The 13,701-nt window shown below is 38.0% G+C and overlaps 1 long non-coding RNA gene and 1 pseudogene across 1 annotated transcript in view; one reads left to right on the top strand and one right to left on the bottom strand.

Moving 5' to 3' along the window:
- The window catches only part of LOC133102605 (uncharacterized), a 59,087-nt gene that overhangs the window by 5,876 nt on the left and 39,510 nt on the right, over nucleotides 1-13,701 (top strand). The window lies entirely within an intron of this gene.
- On the bottom strand, nucleotides 4,557-12,337 carry LOC133102626 (uncharacterized; annotated as a pseudogene).

The following is a 13,701-nucleotide window of genomic DNA, read 5'->3' as shown; positions in this document are numbered from 1 at the left end:
TTCTAATGGATACATAATATGCTGTGCCGTGGACATACAACAGTTTTCCATTTTCCTACTGTCGGCCAATAACAGAATGTTTCAAATTTTACACTGTTATAAATATCCCATCGATTAGCTCCATTTTGGATCCTACTCTTAACTTTGAAGGAACTTACTTTATTGTTCATTATTTGACAAGAATATCAGTTTCCGGTACATGCCATGTTCTTTCTCTCCAAAGAAGAGAGAATTGTATGTGATATTCTTTCTGCCTGGTTTGCTCTTCCTCTCTCCACCTCTTTTTACACAGTTAGTTCATTCTTTAAATTTCAGGTCGGGACTTTCCTGGTGGTCCAGTGGTAAAGAATCCGCCTTCCAATGCAGGGAATGTGGGTTTGATCCCTGGTTGGGGAACTAAGATCCTACATGCCTCGGGGAAACTAAGCCCATGCACCACAACTACTGAACCCACGCACCTCAACTAGAGAGCCTGTGTGCTGCAAACTACAGAGCCCACGCTCTCTGGAGCCCGGGTGCCACAACTAGAGAGAAGCCTGTGTGCCGCAGCAGAAAGATCCCGCATGCCGCAATGAAGAAAGATCCCGCATGCCACAAAGGCCCGACGCAGCCAAAAATAAAATAATTAATTAATTAATTAATTAATTAATATTTTTAAAAAGAGAGATCTTTTTAAAATAAATAAATAAATAAATTTCAAGTCAAAGGTCACTTCCTCAGGGAAGCCTTTCCAAGCTATATATTTGATTATGGGTCTCTGTTACACACTCTAATTGTACTATGTTTCTTTTTTTCCAGAGCACTTACCTGTGGTTGCAATAATCCATTCATTTGTGTTTTATTTGATTAATTTCTGTACCCACCTTGGACTAGAATACTGCCATCATTATCTCAATAAGCAGTGATTATAATGCTGTTATAAACACAGGCCAGTTAATGTGATCTCATTCATATCACTGACAAGATGGGTTAAAGCTTGAGGCTGAAATACAATTAGTCCAAAAATACTAATGTACCAGGTATTATGCTAGGTGCTGGGAATATAGAAGTGAGAATGACAGGCATGATTTCAGCCTTCATGCTAATAGTCTAGTGCAGGGTTTGGCAAACATTTCCTGTGAAGGGACAGATAAATTTTAGGCTTATCAGGCCATATGGTCTCTCTCACAACTACTCAACTTTGCCATTGAAACACAAAAGCAATCATCAACAATACATATAGGAAAGAGTGTCTGGGTTCCAATAAAACTTTATTTAAAAAACAGGCGGGGGGACTGATCCATGGGTTTGATCCATGGACTATTGTTTACTGACCCCTGGTCTAGTGGACAAGACAGCCATTAAACAGATCATTTGAGATGACAAATACTTAAAAAGAAAAGGACAGGGTGACATAAAGTCACATGGCAGAGCTGTCCAACTTAGTCTAGAGAGAAGAATAAAGACTTTCTTGAAGAATATGACTTTAAGCTAATATTTAAAGAGGAAGAGGAGTTACCCGGATAAAAGTAAGGGCAACAGGCTTGATGAAGATCTAAAGCATGGAAAGAGCGAGAATAGAAATAAATTCATTCTTAAACTTGGCGATTGATACAGAGAGGGAGATGAAATTGTGTAAGGATAGAGTACAGAGTGAAAAGGCAAACTAAGAGTGTTGAAAAAATTTCAGAACCTAGTACTTCCCTAGAGGAAGAGATGCCAGCAGGAAAGACTCAGAAGGAATGATCAGTGAGGTGTAGCAGTAGCAGGACATTTAAGACCTTCCATCTTGTGACCTAAATGGGAAGGAAATCCAAAAAAGAGGGGATATATGTATATGTACAGCTGATTCACTTTGCTGTGCAGTAGAAACTAACACAACATTGTAAAGCAACTATACTCCAATAAAAATTTAAAAATAAATAAAAGGTGAATAGTTTGTATAAAAAAAAAAGACCTTCCATCTTGTGTGTTGGATATGTAAGTTGGGAGATACCAGCCTAAAGGCTGGGAACCTCAGAGAACTGGTACACGTTCTGAAGGACTAGATAGATAGATAGATAGATATAAAAGAATAGACCTGAGGACCGACGAAGTGTGAATGGTAGGGTAGAAAATGAATAGGTAGTGAAGATAGGAACACATCACTGGTATATAGTAGGTGCTCAATAATTTTTTGATAAGTGAATCGCAGGATAACAGTATAATGTAAAATCAAAGCACCCAAGAGGGAAAGGGTTTCAGTAACAGGTTGACCTATAGTTTTGCATGCTTAAAAGAGCTATTGCTCAAGGCTAGTTTCCTTGACTATCTGAGAAAGGTTGCGGGTAAGGACTCAGTTACTTTTGATGCCCTAGTGCAGTATAAGCCTGACCTCCAATTCCTTCCTCTAAGGAAAGCTGACCTGGCTCTTTTCTTCCCGGAAGATTTCAATGAGTAGGAATAGGGACCTTCCTGTGTCAGTACATGTTCAAACTAAAAATATAAAATTAGAATAGGAGCAAGATTTTTCGCAGATTGCAATGACACAAGGTCAACTGTTATCTCTTCTCTTGGTCATTTATATTAAACATGAATTTTATTACTTAATTCTAAACATTTTGTATTGCTGTTTTAACTTTTTATTAACTTCTTGTTGATATCTATAAAGTCCTGTGTTAGATGCTGTGGGTGATTCAAAAAAATGTAAGACATAGCTCTGGGCTAAAGTATTATGTAACTGACAAGTAAATTGTAAGTTTCTTTTTTTTTTTTTTTTTTTTTTTTTTTTTTTTTTTTTAAACATCTTTATTGAAGTATAATTGCTTTACAATGGTGTGCTAGCTTCTGCTTTACAACAAAGTGAATCAGTTACACATATACATATGTTGCCATATCTCTTCCCTCTTGCATCTCCCTCCCTCCCACCCTCCCTATCCCACCCCTCTAGGTGGTCACAAAGCACCGAGCTGATCTCCCTGTGCTATGCGGCTGCTTCCCACTAGTTATCTATTTTACATTTGGTAGTGTATATATGTCCATGACACTCTCTCACCCTGTCACATCTCACCCCTCCCCCTCCCCATATCCTCAAGTCCATTCTCTAGTAGGTCTGTGTCTTTATTCCCATCTTGCCACTAGGTTCTTCATGACCTCTTTTTTTTTTTTTTTCCCTTAGATTCCATATATATGTGTTAGCATACTGTATTTGTTTTTCTCTTTCTGACTTACTTCACTCTGTATGACAGACTCTAACTCCATCCACCTCATTACAAACACCTCCATTTCATTTCTTTTTATGGCTGAGTAATATTCCATTGTATATATGTGCCACATCTTCTTTATCCATTCATCCGATGATGGACACCTAGGTTGCTTCCATGTCCTGGCTATTGTAAACAGAGCTGCAATGAATATTTTGGTACATGACTCTTTCTGAATTATGGTTTTCTCAGGGTATATGCCCAGTAGTGGGATTGCTGGGTCATATGGTAGTTCTATTTTTAGTTTTTTAAGGAACCTCCATACTGTTCTCCATAGTGGCTGTATCAATTTACATTCCCACCAACAGTGCAAGAGGGTTCCCTTTTCTCCACACCCTCTCCAGCATTTATTGTTTCTAGATTTTTTGATGATGGCCATTCTGACCGGTGTGAGATGATACCTCATTGTAGTTTTGATTTGCATTTCTCTAATGATTAATGATGTTGAGCATTCTTTCATGTGTCTGTTGGCAATCTGTATCTCTTCTTTGGAGAAATGGCTATTTAGGTCTTCTGCCCATTTTTGGATTGGGTTGTTTGTTTTTTTGTTATTGAGCTGCATGAGCTGCTTGTAAATCTTGGAGATTAATCCTTTGTCCGTTGCTTCATTTGCAAATATTTTCTCCCATTCTGAGGGTTGTCTTTTGGTCTTGTTTATGGTTTCCTTTGCTGTGCAAAAGCTTTTAAGTTTCATTAGGTCCCATTTGTTTATTTGTGTTTTTATTTCCATTTCTCTAGGACCTGGGTCAAAAAGGATCTTGCTGTGACTTATGTCATACAGTGTTCTGCCTATGTTTTCCTCTAAGAGTTTGATAGTGTCTGGCCTTACACTTAGGTCTTTAATCCATTTTGAGTTTATTTTTGTGTATGGTGTTAGGGAGTGTTCTAATTTCATACTTTTACATGTACCTGTCCAATTTTCCCAGCACCACTTATTGAAGAGGCTGTCTTTTCTCCACTGTATATGCTTGCCTCCTTTATCAAAGATAAGGTGACCATATGTGCGTGGGCTTATCTCTGGGCTTTCTATCCTGTTCCATTGATCTATATTTCTGTTTTTGTGCCAGTACCAAACTGTCTTGATTACTGTAGCTTTGTAATATAGTCTGAAGTCAGGGAGCCTGATTCCTCCAGCTCCATTTTTCGTTCTCAAGATTGCTTTGGCTATTCGGGGTCTTTTGTGTTTCCATACAAATTGTGAAATTTTTTGTTCTAGTTCTGTGAAAAATGCCAGTGGTAGTTTGATAGGGATTGCATTGAATCTGTAGATTGTAAGTTTCTTGACATGAGGAATCATATTTGGCATTTCCTATTTTTCCTTGCACAGTATCAGACTTATAGTTGGTACTGCAGAAATAATTTCCCCCTGCCCTCTGCCTTGCACCATTTGGTGACCAAATGGTATCCATAATATAGCCACTTCTGTATGACTTGGACAAAACATGATGCTTTCTGAAGAAGACGATATTCTGAAGGCATCAGTAACAGTAATTTCAGCTTGTTGAAGGTTGGGGTTCTTTGTGTAAAGGTCAGCCTGTCAGTAAATAGCATGCCACCCTGTTCTTTCAAGATTATAAGAAACCTTCGTATGTGTGTTTTTATACCTAAAGAAAAAAAAAAAGGGTAGTGGGAAACTGTACCCACTGGTCTCACCAGATGTTTTCAAACCAGAACTAGGGCAATTGAGTTGTAATTTGTTTTTAAAACATTTATTTTCACAAATTTATGAGAGTAGGGAGCTGAGATTTTTCTTGCCTGAATTAGCAGGTAATTTCATTTTCCATTCGACTTTAGCAGAGAAGACCTCTCCTTAAGATGAAAATGTGAAGCAGAGGTTCTTGCCAAATCTAAAAAGTAGAGCAAAGATTAGTCTTAAGAAAACTCATAGATAAGGGGGAAGGATACCTCTTTAGAATACTCAGTCCCCTGTACTAAGCATATCCAGAGCCTTTGAAGACTTAATTTACTAATAACTGTGACACGTGGCTTACGTCTTCCTCTTTACCTGCATTCCTCCCGTCATCCTGAGTGAATTCATCACTCAAGTAGACAGCTCACCCAGCACCAGCCTCAAAGTTCCTTGACGTGATCTTCAGCCACTCGCTTGTATTGCCACATCCTGGATTTGTCATACACCCAATCTGTTTCACCTCTATCCTCATAAATGCAGACTTGACTTTGTCTGGCCAGAACTTTCATCCTAGTTCTGTCACTCAGTTACTCCCAGTACAGCCATTCTCAGTTCCCTGACATCTCATTTCCAGTCCTCTTCCTCACTCCGCTGCAGCCTCTCACCCTTCTCAGGTTTCTCTGACTTGGGACCTCCAGTCCATAGACTTCTCTTCTTTCTCCCTATCAGCCTTCTCCTGCCTTCACTTCTTTCATCTCCTGCTGCGTTCTATTTTAAATTACCACTCTCTTGCCAGGAACCACATCTCCTTTGCCCTGTTACCCTGATATCACTTACCTGACAAAACAACAGCTCTAACTGGGTGTCTGCTCCCAGATGGCTGAGTGCACCCAGACAGAAAAAATAACTGCTATGCAGATTGGCATTTAACACTGTAAATTCAGGACCACCAACCTCGGCTAGATTATTCTTTATCTATACTGTTGGGAAGAGAAGGTTATCCTTATAATGTATTAGTCTCTAACATCTGAACCTCATACTTCATAAGCCAAGGTATAGTGTTATAAATTCTTTGTATACCCAAAATTAGTATTAGGCTGGATCATTTCAATTATTACCCTCTCTCTGACTCTCTAACTTGGCTTTTGTACTTACTTTCCTGTTTTACTTTATGGTTTTGGGTCTAGTCCATCCAATAAGGTAAATTTCTAATGTTTTTAAAATTAATATTTGATCAGTCAAAAAGAACATGTCTTAAACATTATGGAATGAAATGATAATGGAAGGGAAATCATTCCTACACGTAATTACCCTTTTTAGAGGCCTTTGTGAATCCAAGTGGTCTCTAGTTGTTGTCACTCAGGACAGGGGTCTTAGGCTCAGCTCACTTAAGTCATTTCATTCTTGCCTTTCCCAGCTTCCCCTTTCTATCATTTCTGATCCCACAAATTTCTAAAAACACACCCTTTTTTTTCCCCAGAAGTAGCAGGGAAAGCAGTGCTATGTGTATGGGGAGGAGGGATGGGTATGTTTGTACGTATAGTTCATTTATTGAATGGCAGCGTAGCATACTGGTTAAGAGTTCAGGCTCTACGGCCCAATTTCCCTAGTTACCTGCTCTGTGATTTTGGGCAAATTACTTTCTGTACCTCAGTTCTCCCATCTGTAATATACAGATGATAATACTAGTTCCTACCTCACGGTGTGATTGTGAAGATTAAATTACATATTTTAAATGAGTTAATACCTTAGAACTGGTAAGCACTCAGTAACTGTAAGCTATTATTCATAATTTAGAATAAATTATTATTATAATAATTACAGCTTCTCTATTTCCTAAAATATACTTATTCATTAAGAAGAGAATAATGATGAAAGTTAGGAGCTGTTAAAAGTCCATTGATTGGATGTAAAAAGTAGAGTTTCAGAATCGCAAAGGACCCAAGAAATTATTTAGACCATTGGTTCTTAGCCAGTAATATGCATCAGAATCCCTTATGAAGTATTATAAAGTCACAGTTACCCAGGCCCTCCCTTCTCACATCTACCAAGTCAGGAATGTCCACAGGCAGTTCCAATGCATCTTCCTTGCAAGAACCACCGAACTAATTCAAGTCTTTAGATTTTATGATGAGGAAATTGAGACTTAGAATAAATAACTCGCCTAAGACCCCAAGTGTAAGTGGGACCCAGGTAATGTAGCTCCTTGGTAAGTGATCTTCCTACTTTTCTATGTTGCTTGCCAAATATTAAATTTTAAAGAAATTAATATGGGAGTTTATCCTTCTCTCAGTAATATCAGGAAGAATAATATAGGTTTTAAAAGTATAATTTATTCAGCATTTAATTCAAAATAAAATTTATTTTACAATAAAAATAAATGCAGAGGACTTTTGTAGAGGACTTCATGCAGAGGACTTTTGCATATTTACAGTAGGATTTAAAGTGAATTTTGCTGTGCTTTTCATGTGGACATTAGTTTTTGCCACGATGCTTGATGCTAATTAGTACAAGGAAACACTGTGCATTTTTGCTCCTCAATCCAACCTCACAGATTGACAGGCAAACAAAACAAATGGTTTATAGGGCAAGGTAGGTTATAGGAATTAAATTCTTCAGAGTTCTCAGTAATAAAATATGCATTTCTTATAATTAGGATTTTTTTTGTTTTGCATTAAAAATTTTTTTAAAAACCTTTGTGAAATATTCTTGGAATTTTCCAGTCTATGAACAGTCAACGTAGGAAAATCAGTGGTTATTAGGTATAGTTTTCTTATTGTAGCTTTACTGATTGGTAGATTGAAAGTCTAAAATATATAGCAAAAATTTTTTTCTGAATTTTTCTATTTGGTATTGAGTACTATGATACTATATCTCTTAAAATATGTTTTTCTTTATCCATAATATAAAGGAATCAAAAAATACATTAGAACTTGGATGTGAACTTGTGCAAAGGTGTGAAATAAATTAAGATGACAGGGCAGAAGCAAGAAAATGGAGCTCAAATTAAATCTACCCCTCAAAGCAGGCCTGTTTATATTTTCCTGTGTTTGCTATTATAAATTTATTTCCATGTATGTGTTTCTTTGCTAGAAATGATAAATAGCTGCCAGCCCAACTTCTGATTCTTAGGCAACTCCATTTTACCAACAAACCACTCATTTTGATTTGGTAGGTGCCATGAAGTCCACTATCCCAGATCCCCATCAACCTGTTTTAAACTGTTGTTGCTTCTACTGTGTCTTTGCCTGATTCCATACCCTTTGCTCTACACTTCATCTCAGGTTTGACCTTTGGATCTTTTTACTTGATGCATGTGTCTGGCCTCCTGGCATTTGACTACAACCTGATCATCTTTGGTTTAGACTCACCTTCTAGTTCCAAGCTACCAAGATTTATACCCCCTGATTCCAGCAGTTGAGGAATTACCGGCACAGCCACTGGCTGCTATCTAAAGGGGATCTACTTCAAACACTAGCCCTATATTATAAACATCCATTTTTTCATTTGTTCAACAGATTATACTCATCACTACTATGTGTAAGGCACTAGAGTAGTTTCTGGGAAATACAGAAAATTAATTAGTAATAGAAAGCTCCTTAATGCTCTTAAAATCTGGTAAAACAAATAATACAAGTATATAATGATAGTTTAAGATAGTATGTGTTCAACTCTTATGAAGTATTTATACAAACAAGACATTAATTTTAAATAGCTTCAAATAGAAAATCCTTAACCTGGAATTAAGGGGTATGGGGTACAAGAAGACATGACCAAAAGAACCTGGGATGTGATTCATGGATTAAAAAAGATTAGGAACACTGACAGGTGTTTAACAAGACTTTGGAGGTAGGGTAGGATAGACACATGCAACAAACACATTCCAAAAAGTGGAACCAAACCAACAACAGCAGAAAAGGTTAAGTTAAAGAAATGTTATTCGTCTAGACTGGTTGACAGTATATGTAAGGAGTGGAAGAAAGCCTAGAAAAGTTGGTTGGAACCAGATTATGGAAGGGTTTGAATACTGAGGAGTTTAGAGTTGGCAAGCATGTTTTGGGGAGTCAGAAAGTTTTGAGCAGGAAATGATGATTGGCTTGATTTAGCAGTGCTATACAGGAAGGATTTGGTAGTGAGGAGATAGGCAGGCAGAGACTGCAGACCAGGGAATCAGGAGGCTAATACAGACAGTAATCTAAAGTAAGGAGGGCCTGGAGACGATTTAAGTGCCTGTTATGAGCTGGTGCTGGTGATACAATGAGGGCTGGGTCCTTTTGAGGAGGAAGTTTTTAGTCTAGCGAGATATTGGTCTCTTAAAGGCTCCTAGAGGGGTCTCTATGCAAAACTTTGGGACCACTTCTGATCGTTTCCCGGTTACTAGGTTAATTAGATCGATCCTCATTTTATAATAGGATGTATTCTCTACCTTCTAAAATTACTTTTCCGTTTTATCAGTCTGCTAAGGCAAAAGTATCCCAACCACTTGCACATAAAGAAAAGCAATTTATTACATAAAACAAGATAAGACAGGAACACGACACCCTACAAGGCAAAGAAGAAAATGACACATTTTAAAGAGATAACTGAAGATGATGAGGAGAATGAACTGGAGGTTAGATTAGGGGCAAGAAAACCAGTTAAGAGGTTGTTGTAGTAATCCACCTGCTTGATTATGAGGGTCTGAACTAAGACAGTATGAAAGAAGAGGAGTCCTTGGTGGCTACTTCCACCATAATCCTTTCTGTCACTGCCCTGGTACAACTCGGGGGTGGGTAAAGGACTCTCATTTGGAATCGATCTTGAACAGAGGGACTCAAGAACACAAGAAACACTTGTTTACTTCTGCAGACTTAGAGGTAAGGCTCCTACTGTCAAGCAGTCTCTCTTCTTGTTCCTTTCTTATTTGGAACATGGTTTACCAGCCTTCACATTGATTCTGTGAACTCCCTGATAAATTCTTGTTTTGCTTTAGTTAGCCCAAGTTGGTTCCTAGGGCTTACAATAAAAAAACCTCTAATTGACACTGTATGTGATTTTTGAGGCACCTGTGGATAACCAGGTGGAGACTGTTAGAAATATGAAACTAGAATAGTGGTTCTCAAAGTGATGCATCAGCATTACCTGAGAACTTGTTAGAAATGTAAGTTCTCAGGCCCCGCCCCAGACTAACTGAATATGAAACTTGAGGAGTGGGGCCCTAGCAATCTGAATATCAGTAAGCCCTCTGGGTGATTCTAATGCACACTATAGTTTGAGAACCAATTGAACTAGAGCTTAGAAGGGAGATTGGGGGGTGGAGATAAAGATGTGTGAGTCAAATGAATGACAGTTGCTGTTAGGGGGAATGAATAACCTCCCAGAAGAGTGGAAGAGAGAAGATAAGCCCCTGAAGTAGATGAAATAATCAAAGAAATTGAGACTAGTGCCGTACAGTCAAGGAGGGGGAAATTTAACAGAGGTGTCAGGTGATCTACAGTGTCAGGTGCTATACAGAGGCCAAGGTGGATGAGAGAGTCAAGCGATAGGACTGACCATTAAGAGGTTTTTGGTGTCAATTAAGAGAGAATTGGTACAGATAATGAAAATAAGTGGTGAGAGAACAAAGGCAAAAAAAAAAACAAAGGATACTTTTTTGCAGTAGGTTGGGAGTGCAAGAAAGAAAGTTGGGGAAGATGTCTCAGTTTTTACTGCATAATAAACACTCAAACACAATGGCTTAAGACAGTAATTATTATTATAGCTCAAGTGTCTGAAGGTTGGCTGATCTCAGCTGGGCTTGCTCATATATCTGAAAGCCTAATGTGGGCTTTCCTCTCGGCTGGGTTCTGTTTCACATATCTGTCATCCTCCTGGGACTCTCTGGCTTGCCCTGAGCATGCCTTTCTCATGGAGATGGAAGAAGAGTTTGGTTTTGGTTTTGGTTTTTTTTTCATTGCAGCATTTTTTTAATTGAAGTTAGTTGGTGTACAATATTATGTGTAAGTTACAGGTGAACAATATAGTGATTCACGTTTTTTAAAGGCTATACTCCATTTATAGTTATTATACAGTATTGGCTATTTTCCCTGTGTTGTACAGTATATTCTTGTAGCTTATTTTATACATAATAGTTTGTACCTCTTAATCCCCAACCCCTATATTGTCCCTCCCCCTTCCCTCTCCCCACTGGTAACCACTAGTTTGTTCTCTATATCTGTCAGTCTGCTTTTTTTTTTTTTAACTATATTCACTAGTTTGTTGTATTTTTTAGATTCCACATATAAGAGATATACAGTCTCTTTCTCTGACATTTCATTTGGCATAATGCTAAAGTCCATCCATGTTGCTGCAAATGGCAAAATTTCATTCTTTTTTATGGCTGAGTAGTATTCCATTGGATGTATATACCACATCTTCTTTATCCATTCATTTGTTGATGGACACTTAGGTTGCTCCCATATCTTGGCAATTGTAAATAATGCTGCTGTGAACATTGGGGTACATGTATCTTTTCGAATTAGTGTTTTTGTTTTTTTCAGATGTTTTTGTTTTTTTCTTATCTGGAAGAAGAGCTTTAAGAGGGCAAGCAGAAACATACAAGGCTTCTTGAGGCCTAGACTCCAAACTGGCACACTGGCACTTCTGCCTCATATTGGACAGAGCAGGTTGTGTGACCAAGCCCAGATTCAAGGGGGCGGGAAATAGAATTCACCTTTTAGAGAAACTGCAAAGTGACATGGCAAAGGGCATGAGTTCACACAGGGGTGGAGAATTGGGACCATTAATACCATGGTAGGAATGACCAGAGCATACTTGAAAGTAGAAAGGAAGGGATATGTAGGATAAAGAAGAAAGTGAAGTAAGGAGGAAAGATCAATACCATAGGTCAGAGAATTAACCTTTGAAAAAAGGAAGGGTACTTCTGGGAATGGAAAGAGGGGAATTCGGTTGAATTAGATTTAACAAATTAAAATACAGGATGCCCAGTAAAATTTTAACTTCAGGTAAACAATGAATAACTTCTGAGTATTAAGTATGTTCTATGCAATATTTGGTAGGCTCTCGGTACACAGTTTGCTATTTTTATTAGTTTAAATACCATTTAAATATTTCTATAATGCAGTACTTGGGACACATTTATCCTAAAATATGTTTCCTTATTTATTTGAAATTCAAATATCACCAGGCAACCTGTATTTTGACAACCCTACTTTGGATGAATTTTAAATAAAGCCATGGTAAGATAATCTACAAAGGGCTAGACGGGTGCATTTGGGGATTTAATCCTGGGAGAAGTTTGGAACAGCTGCTATGGATGCTGTGCAGTGTCAGTGAAAGGACTGCTGATCAGTAGTGAGGCCCACTTACCAACAGGCAGCATGACTTTTTCTTGGATCAGCAGTAATGCTTGACTGCTGGGAAGCAGTGGTAGGAACAGAGACAGCCAGTGCAGGCGACCACCTTGGTCTGACTGCGTAGGAGACGCCTGGGGAGGAGTTTGGGGCATAGTTGAAATGACTAGGGGTCCAGATTGTACACGGAAGCAGGTGAAACCAGAAGGTGAATTGGGAGGCAGAAGATGAACAATTATTCATTTTCATTGGAAGAGGTGGAAGTTCACAGAGAAGAAACAGAATTTACAGTCTTGGAAGAATAGTTCTGTGATAGTGGGGTTAAAAATCCAATTTCATGAGACAGAACTGGAGCTAAATTTAAAGCAAGAGCTCTGGAGACAAGGTACCTAGTTTTGCATTCTAGTTATGTGATCTTGGTCAAATAATTAAATTTCTGCATGACTTAGATTTTTTTTTTTTTTGGTAAAACATGAATAATAATGGTTCTTACCTCATAGGGTTACTGTGAGGATTAAGTGAAATAAACTATATGAAGTACCTAGAACGGTATGTCTGGTGTTTACTATGTTTTATTATTTTAAATACCACTTACATGTATCTATAATCAATAAATGTGAATACTTTAGAGAATATTATTTGAAAGACAGTGGCAAGTATACATTGTGTGTTCTGCCTTAGCTAACAAATGCTGTGTCTGGAAAATACATACACAATTAGCTACCTGTTGAAGTTGGAACTCATGCAGCCTTTACCACTTAAGGTTGTTTTCTTTACTGTTACTACAAGAAAATAATTATCATGCTCAAGTCATATCTGTCTCCTCATTTCCCCCTAGGGGACCATGCTTTGGGATTTTCATAGTTTGAGTGATTCCTCTGGGCTCCACCACCCAGCAAGTTAAAGAGGACAAGATTCCTCCCTGGGGATTGTGGTTCTGGGAATGTGAGCAGCTTGTTTTCATGAGAGCTGCACCCTGACGGGGCCTACTGTTAGGAGCTGTTGTGTGGGTGGCTGTGTTGTTTTTAGTTGTTTCTTCCATCCTACACTGTTGTTTGTATATAAAGATTTTTGAAAAGTGAATGTTTTACGGGGCTGTTTTGCTTATACAAAGAAAATTAAAACAATTTCAAAGTAATTACTTGTGTTTTATATTTTTCTCTTTTAAAATAAATGAAAGTATTAATTGATATTACCTGGAAAGAAAATGAAGACCAAAGAAATGGCTACACTCTTAATGTTTTAAAATAAGGTAATGTTATTCTCTGTTTGAATGGAGCCTTCTAAGGAATGACCACAGTCTCATACACAATCGACTTAAATGCATTCTTTATCTTTAAAAGGAAGCAGAATAGGATCATTGAATAAATCACATGTGTTCACAGCCTTGTCTGATGAAACCATATACTACACAAACACATTATTCTCTAGTCAGGAGGGTAAGGGGACATTTGAAGCGGGGCTTGCCCTGGCGGAAACCTTTTTTTGTTTAAAAAATAGTGCAGTGAGAGACCACACA

This window comes from Eubalaena glacialis, chromosome 12, assembly GCF_028564815.1.
Source record: "Eubalaena glacialis isolate mEubGla1 chromosome 12, mEubGla1.1.hap2.+ XY, whole genome shotgun sequence".
NCBI classification, from domain to species: domain Eukaryota; kingdom Metazoa; phylum Chordata; class Mammalia; order Artiodactyla; family Balaenidae; genus Eubalaena; species Eubalaena glacialis.
Note: the sequence above shows the minus strand (reverse complement) of the source record. Positions and strands in the feature narration are given on the sequence as shown.